General features: G+C 47.6%; 1 long non-coding RNA gene across 1 annotated transcript; it reads right to left on the reverse strand.

Moving 5' to 3' along the window:
* Positions 1-750: 750 nt before the first annotated feature.
* LOC123107827 (uncharacterized) lies at positions 751-2,251 on the reverse strand. The gene is made up of 5 exons (XR_006451767.1): positions 2,161-2,251; positions 1,855-2,058; positions 1,165-1,771; positions 982-1,077; positions 751-877 (listed from the first exon to the last, which is right to left on the reverse strand). It is a non-coding gene; the product is annotated as an uncharacterized lncRNA (long non-coding RNA).
* Between the last annotated feature and the right edge of the window lie 7,127 nt (positions 2,252-9,378).

The following is a 9,378-nucleotide window of genomic DNA, read 5'->3' on the forward strand; positions in this document are numbered from 1 at the left end:
GCCGTCGGCATAGGTTTAATCTATGCCGACGGCTTTGCCGTAGGCATAGCCCAGCCACGTGTCGCCTCCTGGTGTAACCTGGTGGCATGGCTATGCCTACGGCCAAGCCGTCGGCATAGATATAAATATATGCCGATGGCTTGGCCGTAGGCATAACTGTGCCACGTGTCGCCACCTGGTGGCTCCTGAATTTATCTATGCCGACGGCTTTGCCGTAGGCATAGTTTTTTTTATTTCCTGTTTTCTCTTTTTCAATTCATTTGACAACATTTTAAAACAGAATAATATGAAATATGACAGTTCATCAACATCATTTAAACATAGTCAAGTTCATCATCTAAAGATCATCACCGGCAAAAGTCCACGAACATAAGAGTAGTGCAAGACATGAAACATCATAAAAGTTGAAACATGAAAGACATGGCACAACGGCCGCATACACGGAATCATCATCGACATCAAGCACCACCGAGTCCACCTCCTCCAAAACCACCACCACCACCGAGTCCACCTCCGCCAAAACCACCACCAAGTCCACCTCCGCCAAAACCGCCACCGCCAAGTCCTCCTCCGCCAAAACCGCCACCGCGACCACCATCACTCTGCCAGATCGGAGTGACTGGGGTCGACGTAGCAGGAGTCAAGCCATCGGTCCCCTACGTGTTTGAAAGAAGATTCTAACGGTAAATATGACATGATAGTGTTGAATGAACGAGAACTAGTTTGTCATTAGTTAGGAAAATTTACTAACCGGAGTATCACGGCCTAGTGCCAGCCATTCCTCGAACGTGGGAATGTGTGGGGCGTCTCCCGCAGGTGGTGGTGGGGGTCCAACTTGTGGTGGCTCCGTGCGGTTAGTCCAAGACGCCAACATAGCCTGGATGTTAGTTAAACAAGTCCACTTAGAAACAAGCCGTGATCAACAAAGTTAGAAGGAATGAAAGTGCAAATTTGAGCTTGGTTTAAGAGGGCAAAACTAACCGCCATCACTTGACGGCTGTAATCATCATTTGCCTTCACTCGTTGCAAGTACTCCCTCACCTCAATATGCCTATGCTCGAGAAAGGTCTGATATGCCTACAAAATTGAGGTTGTTTCTAAGTGGGCAGTGATGAAAATAAACTAAGAAAGATAGAGACAAAGAAGATAAGGGGAAGTACTTACAACACGTTGGCGGACTAAGGGAGGCTGCGAACGCCCCGTACTCTCTAACGGGCTCGGGTTGGTAGCTCGAAGCCGTGTGTACGAGATCGACGGAGTGACCAAGCCATCGAAACACGGATACCGGCCATGGGACTTACCCTGGATGGCCACCACCGCCGTGTCGTCGATCTGAGACTGGGCGACCTCAGGAACGGGAACATCCGGATGCAACTTCTGATAGTTCTGAGTGTAAGACTGCAGGTGTTTCTCGGTGTTGCCGTAGTACTGGCTCTCGCCCTCCTTGCGATCACTCCGCTCGCGGGCCAGCTTCCACGACTCCATGTCTGAGAGCGGCCTCTGCAACTTGTCCTCCTTCAACGTCAAACAGAAGTTAGCCATACATAAGAACATGACGGTAAAGAAGAACCAAAATGCATCTTTCATATAGATATACGTTCATGGCCTTGAAGCCCCAGTGGTTCCTGTTTCCTTGGCCGTGTGTCCCGTCTTTTCCACGGTTAGCCCGGGCCTTGATGCTCTTGGCAACAAACTCTGGATCGTCACCGACCCACCTATCCACCAAACACGCCCATCCATCATGCCTTCCATAGCACCAACGAGGAACAACCTATGCAAATTTTGGAAGCATGACATGTGAGCACGAAACGTATAGTTGACTCCTTGAAACAATGAAAAGTCAGTAATAGTTACCATCATGAACTGCTCCCTGCTCATGGTAATTTTTTGCCTCTGTGCTTGAGTTTTGGTCATCTTTTGTTGCAGGTAGATGTGGTAGTACTGTGAGACGGCAACCCAACGCACCTCGTACTGCAACTGACGAGCTTTCTTCTTTGCAGACGCAAGTAAGACCATGTCGGCTCTGGCCTTGTGCTCATCAAGAACTCTATAGAGTTGCTGCAATCATGCATAAACCAGAAGGAAACAAGGCATGATTTGAGTGATTTAATGATAAACTATGAACGAAACTAAAGACAAGTGATTCAAAAGGGAACTTACCCAAAATTTGGTGATCACGGCCTTAGCGGCCGTCCCGTACTCCGCGTTGCTGCAAGCCTCGTAGTGGGCCCAACTTGTGGCCAAAACACGCAGCTGTGGGTCCCTGTCTGGCCGCGGGCAGAATAGGCCAGGCCAAAACTGCTTCAACAGGACAGTGAGAAGGCCGTTCGGTTTACGGCCCTTTCCGTGAAGGATCCAGTTACTGCAAAAGAATCAAAGGGTTGCCATGTGTACAATAAAAAATGTTGTCATGTGTTGAAAGTATGATTGAGATGCACTTACTCTGTCCCCGCAGGTTCAATGAGCCACTTGTGCGCCTCGATAGAAGGTGGTGTAGGTACTCCGGCATTACCACGCAGCCACCCCTGCGGAGCACCCGGTGGCAAGTCACCCCACAACTCGGGGTCAACCTCCCCTCCACCCTCCTCGCCCTCCTCGGCCTCCTCCTCCTCGGCCTCCTCCTCCTCGACATCAGGAATATACTCCTCCTCCTCAGACTCAGAAGCTGCATCAGCATAGGAGGGCATCGAAGAAGACCCTCCTATTTCGGACACGGACCGGAGTTTTTTGGCCCGGTTGCCTCTCCCCCACCTCCTCGTCCTCTAGGGGCTCTCCCCCCACCCCCTCCTCCTCTAGGGTCTCCTCCCCCGACCCCTCCACCTCCCTGTGAGGTGCCATCCTCGCGTAGTCGGGAGGGAACCTTGTGGGCTCGTCCACTCCGAGTAAGTCCTCCTTTGAGTTTACTGAGGAAACTGGCACCGCTAGACTTGCCCATGATTAGCAAACCTGCATTGAGAAGAGAATAAACAATTAGTAAGGATATAAAAAAACAAGCATACAGGAAAGACATTAATAACGGAAGAGAACATTATTAAAAGAACATACATTTTCTAGAACCCATATGAATCATCACTATTGTAATCTATTTGTCGACCGGTCTCATCATCACTATCCCGCATATCTTCTTCGTTGTCTGACGGAGGTGGAGGCTCTTCCTCATCGTTAGCGTCAGCGTCTTCATTTAACTTTTCAAGCATAATTATGTCTCTTTGATTCACAACTGCCTCACCATCAATCCGGGCGCCGTTGTCGTTTGGGTCCAGGTCAACATAACCCAAGTCATCATCCTCCTTGTTTCGGACCACGTCATCATGTTCCTCTTGAAAAAACACTCCCTCGTATGTCATGGGGTTTATGTTGTAGTAATCATCATCGTTCGGGTCTGGTAGCTTACCATGTGGCGACACCTTGAACACAACTTCCCAACCCTTTAGGTACTCTTTCTGGCATGGGTAAGGCAGATAATATACTTGTGTGGCCTGGGTAGCGGCGATAAAGAGATCAGCTCCGGCATAGATGGTTGATAGTTTAACTTCAACTAAACCAACAGAAGGTGTATGTCTCAGACCCTTTTTGGGGTCGAACCATCGGCATTTGAACACAGTGAGACTTAGGTGTTTACGGCCACATTTGAATGTAAGCTCGTATATTTTTCCTACCCTTCCGTAGTAATCTACATTATTATCTCCTTCGGTGAAGACTCCGGTATTTATGGTTTTGGGATCAGGCCGACTGTTCTGGTGCTCCTCTGTATGGAAGCGATACCCATTCACATCATACTTTTGGCATGTCATGACGGTAGGGTCAAAACCCATGGAAACCCATCTCAATTCTTCATCCATTGATTCGTTCGGATCATTTCCCTACAAGTTTAATTGAAATTATAGGGTGCATGAGTTTAATTGGAAGTGTGAAATGGGTAATAGGGAAGTGTGAAATATTACTTTCTCCATGAACCACGCAACGAAATTTTTCCTTCCATCAGCACCCTTTCGGAGAAGAGCAAGTGCCTCCGCTTCAGTAGGAGGCAGCATTCCTGTCCATTCTTCCTCAACGAATCGACTACAATAAGAAAAGCGGTATAAGAACTAGGCAAAGTGAACATAACGAATTGACTAAAAGAATGGTGCAAAGGTATTACCTCATCCACTCATCCTCAACTTCTTTGATGTTGTGCAAGATATAGAACATGACATCCTCCCACTCATCTCGTGGCATGACATAAGATGTCGAGCATCCAGCCCTGCCACCTTGCCCAGTGAATAGAGGCAACTTGGGTTTATATTTGGGTTCTTCTGTATTGTATCGAGACACCTTATTGTGCAACGTGGGAACATGGTCCGGATAGTAGGTTGTCCTGAGGTCTGCCACCTCCTCTAGGATAACTGCCTCAGCTATGGAAGCTTCAATCTTAGCTTTGTTTCCACATTTCTGTCTAAGATGCTTGTTCTGTCTCTCAGGGCCATACTGCCAACGATACTGCACAGGGCCCCCCAACAATACCTCGTTCGCAAGGTGCAAAATGAGATGTGTCATCGGAGTAAAGAAGCCTGGCGGGAAGATCTTCTCTAGCTTGCATATCAACTCCGGCGCCTTCTTATGCATTTCTTTTATCTTCTCAGGACATACTTCTTTAGCACAAAGCGTTCGGAAGAAATGGCTTAACTCCGCAAGCACACGCCAGACACGCTCGGGAACATAGCCCCGAACCATCACCGGCATAATCCGCTCAATCCATACATGATAGTCATGACTCTTCAGCCCGGTCACTCTGCCCGTTGAAAGATTGACCCCCTTACTTATATTCGACGCATAACCATCAGTGAACTTCACGACGTGTTTCAGCCACTTGAATACCTCCATCTTATGATCCTTTTTAAGTACAAAGTCAGCATCTGGCTTGAACCAAGATTTTCGACTGCCTGTGGGAGGTTGCATGTGAAGACGTGGTCTATCACAAATATTCTGTTGATCGACTCTAGCATTAACATTATCCTTTGTCTTATCAGGAATGTTGAGGATCGTGTTAAAAAGGGACTCTGCGACATTCTTTTCGGTGTGCATCACGTCGATGTTGTATGGAAGTTTGAGGTCCTTAAAATAGGGAAGCTGCGTGAAGGGGGTAATGTGAGTCCAGTTGTGCGTCTCACCATATCCTTCAAAACATTTTTTCCCTTACCGATGCCTTTGCCTTTGCCTTTGCATTTGCCTTTCCCTTCACCGGCAGGCTTAAGAGCTTTGAGCTGAGCAAGCACATCCGCACCAGAAAACGTTGGAATCTCGTTTACTTCATGAACAACTTTGCCTTTTGTGAAGTTCTTCTTGTCTTCCCTATCAGGATGGTCTGGAGGGAGGAATTGTCGATGCTGGTCAAAGGCAACATACTTGCCACCCTTCTTCAGCCAAATGAAAATCAAGGCCTGCATGCACACTGGGCAAGGCATCTTTCCACTTGTACACCATCCGCAGAACAGGGCATAGCCGGGAAAGTTATGCATGCAATACTGTAGCCAAACTTTCATCAAGGAATTTTTCTGCAGATGCCGGTCGTATGTCAACCTCGGGAAGTACCAAGAATGGTGCAAATCATCCACCAACGGCTGCATAAACACACTCAAATTCTTCCCTGGATATTCAGGCCCCGGAATTATAAGCGACAGGAACATGGTCTTGCGTTGCATTATGGCGCCGGGAGGGAGATTGAGCGGAATAACAAATATGGGCCAGCAGCTGTATGGATTAGACGACATACCATATGGATTGAACCCATCACCTGTTATAGCAATTCTGACATTCCCAGCCTCGGCTGCTTCCTCCGGGTACTTTATATCGAATGACTTCCATGCTTCACCTTCTGATGTATGTACAATTTTTTTTGGATTGTACCTTTTCCCTTCCTTGTGCCACTTCATCATTTTGGCAGACTCCTCGGTGATGAAAAGGCGCTGCAGTCTTTTTATAAAATCAAGATACCGAAGAACCTTCACAGGGATTTTTAGCTGCCGCTTCTGACCATGCTTATCGACCACCTCAATATACCGAGAGGAACCGCACTTCCTACAGTAGTTGTCATCCGCATACTCTGTTGGGGAACGTTGCAGAAAACAAAAATTTTCCTACTCATTTCACCAAGATCATCTAGGAGTTCATCTAGCAACGAGTGATTAGATGCATCTACATACCTTTGTAGATCGCGCACGGAAGCGTTCAAAAGAACGGTGATGATGTAGTCGTACTCGACGTGATCCAAATCACCGATGACCAGCGCCGAACGGACGGCACCTCCGCGTTCAACACACGTACGAGACGGGAGACGTCTCCTCCTTCTTGATCCAGCAAGGGGGAAGGAGAGGTTGATGAAGATCCAGTAGCACGACGGTGTGGTGGTGGATGCAGGGCGTCACAGCAGCAGGGCTTCGCCGAGACTACGAGGGAGAGACGTAACAGGGGGAGGTGGAGGCGCCAGGGGCTGGTGTAAAAACCCTCCTCTCCCCCCCACTATATATAGGGGTGCCAGGGGGGGCGGCGGCCAAGGGGAGGTTTCCCTCCCCCCCAAGGCACCTAGGGGTGCCTTCCACCACATGGACTCTTCCATGGTGGAAACCCTAGGCGCATGGGCCTATAGGGGCTGGTGCCCTTGGCCCATCTAGGCCAAGGCGCACCCCCTACAGCCCATGTGGCCCCCCGGGACAGGTGGCCCCACCCGGTGGACCCCCGGGACCCTTCCGGTGGTCCCGGTACAATACCGATAACCCCGAAACTTGTCCCGATGCCCGAAATAGCACTTCCTATATATAATTCTTTACCTCCGGACCATTCCGGAACTCCTCGTGACGTCCGGGATCTCATCCGGGACTCCGAACAACATTCGGGTTTCTGCATATACATATCTTCATAACCCTAGCGTCACCGAACCTTAAGTGTGTAGACCCTACGGGTTCGGGAGACAAGCAGACATGACCGAGACGACTATCCGGTCAATAACCAACAGCGGGATCTGGATACCCATGTTGGCTCCCACATGCTCCACGATGATCTCATCGGATGAACCACGATGTCGAGGATTCAATCAATCCCGTACGCTATTCCCTTTGTCTATCGATATGTTACTTGCCCGAGATTCGATCGTCGGTATCCCAATACCTCGTTCAATCTCGTTACCGGCAAGTCACTTTACTCGTACCGTAATGCATGATCCCGTGACCAGACACTTGGTCACTCTGAGCTCATTATGATGATGCATTACCGAGTGGGCCCAGTGATACCTCTCCGTCATACGGAGTGACAAATCCCAGTCTTGATCCATGTCACCCAACAGACACTTTCGGAGATACCCGTAGTCTACCTTTATAGTCACCCAGTTACGTTGTGACGTTTGGCATACCCAAAGCACTCCTACGGTATCCGGGAGTTACATGATCTCATGGTCTAAGGAAAAGATACTTGACATTGGAAAACTCTAGCAAACGAACTATACGATCTTGTGCTATGTTTAGGATTGGGTCTTGTCCATCACATCATTCTCCCAATGATGTGATCTCGTTATCAATGACATCCAGTGTCCATAGTCAGGAAACCATGACTATCTGTTGATCAACGAGCTAGTCAACTAGAGGCTCACAAGGGACATGTCGGTGTCTGTTATTCACACATGTATTACGATTTCCGGATAACACAATTATAGCATGAATAAAGACAATTATCATGAACAAAGAAATATAATAATAATGCTTTTATTATTGCCTCTAGGGCATATTTCCAACATACTCATGCCTAAACAAAAGGCAATTCTTTGGACAAACATGTATTTTCTCATAGTCCATGGAGAGCGCCTTCATGATTTTCTTCGTACCGTACAGGGTTTTCGGCAATTCATGGCCCTCGGGCAGGCTGTTAGCCCATACTCCCAGAAATGCTTCGAAGCAACCTCGGCTACAACCGTACTCAGCCTTCACTTCCACCAGTTGCGAGATGGCATCCAGCACAGACAGCTTGGCACCCTCATAGAGAGGTTTCTTTGACGAGGCCAAGATTTCCAGGAAGGCCTTTGCGGTTTCCTCCGGCTCCTCCGGTTCATTCGCTGAATGTGACGGAGGTGTCGGCTGTGCAGCAAAGACATCATCTAGCATGTCTCTAACCCCATCGTCCTCATAACCAGCGATGCGTTGTCGTATCACATCCTCTCTACCACGGTCCCGCTGGGCAAAGTTTATCGGCATATTAAAGTTGGGCATAAATCCATGCGTGCGAAGGTGCTTAGTCATCGCACTCTTATCTCTGCGGATACGTCTCTTACATCTGGCACACGGGCATTCTGGCACCATCCTCATTGGACTACGGAATATCTCTTTCAAAAACACATCAGTTTTCTCGACCCACTCTGTTGTTACTTGATTCCGACGAAAAAACCCACTATACATCCACTGATTATCTGCCATCTCTGCTTTATTGGAACCCACACAACAAAATTAAGGATTCATTTAAATTACCCACATCAATATTTTATTTTTTTACAAGGTTGACATTTAATCCACCTACATCTCTAATAGGTAAAGATGGGTCCTAATCCCACCCGAGAATGTGTAGATTGAGTACGGTCCATGCTCTACCCCATTCCGAGACAAAATTTCGGCAGCACCTCCCCGCTGTTCTCCAAATACACGTCTCGGCAAAATGCCGAGAGAATGTGCATCCGGAGAACAACAGGGAGGCGCCGCCGAAATCCTGTCTCGGAACGGGGTAGAGCATGAACAACGTACCCAATCTACACATCCTCGGGCTGTCCGTGGAAAGCGCTGGACAATCCGAAAGAGCTGCGGTGATAAATATGCAATTGAATGCATATTTATCATTGCAACCCTTTCGGACGGGAGACCTAGGTTACGCGACTTGATGTGAAAATTCAATCTAGTGACATGGAAAAAAAGTGGACGAGGTCATGGAATTGTTGCTCACCCTCCGATGTAGTCGATCAAAGGAGAGGGACGATCGTGGACCAACACCTCCAACGTCGACGATCACTCCACGAAGATGGAACACCACAAATCCTGTTATTTACACCGAGTGAAAAAAATTAGGTCATCACATCACATTAAGCATTGACACTTTAAACTATAAAGAAAAATCATATTTTGTCAACTGTCAAATTTGGAAGCACTTATCATATCGCATTTTAGGTCATCACCTCACATTAAGCATTGACACATCAATTTTTTTAGCAAGATCATCATGATGAAATAACCGCTTATCGTATCCCAAATTTGAAGCACATCTCACATAGCTACTTAACAACATCACAAACTGAAAATAAAATCTTCGTTAACAATTTTATGAACTAAGTGACTCAAGTTGCTTTTTTAACTATGATAATTCATTTTG

This window comes from Triticum aestivum, chromosome 5A (assembly GCF_018294505.1).
Source record: "Triticum aestivum cultivar Chinese Spring chromosome 5A, IWGSC CS RefSeq v2.1, whole genome shotgun sequence".
NCBI lineage: Eukaryota > Viridiplantae > Streptophyta > Magnoliopsida > Poales > Poaceae > Triticum > Triticum aestivum.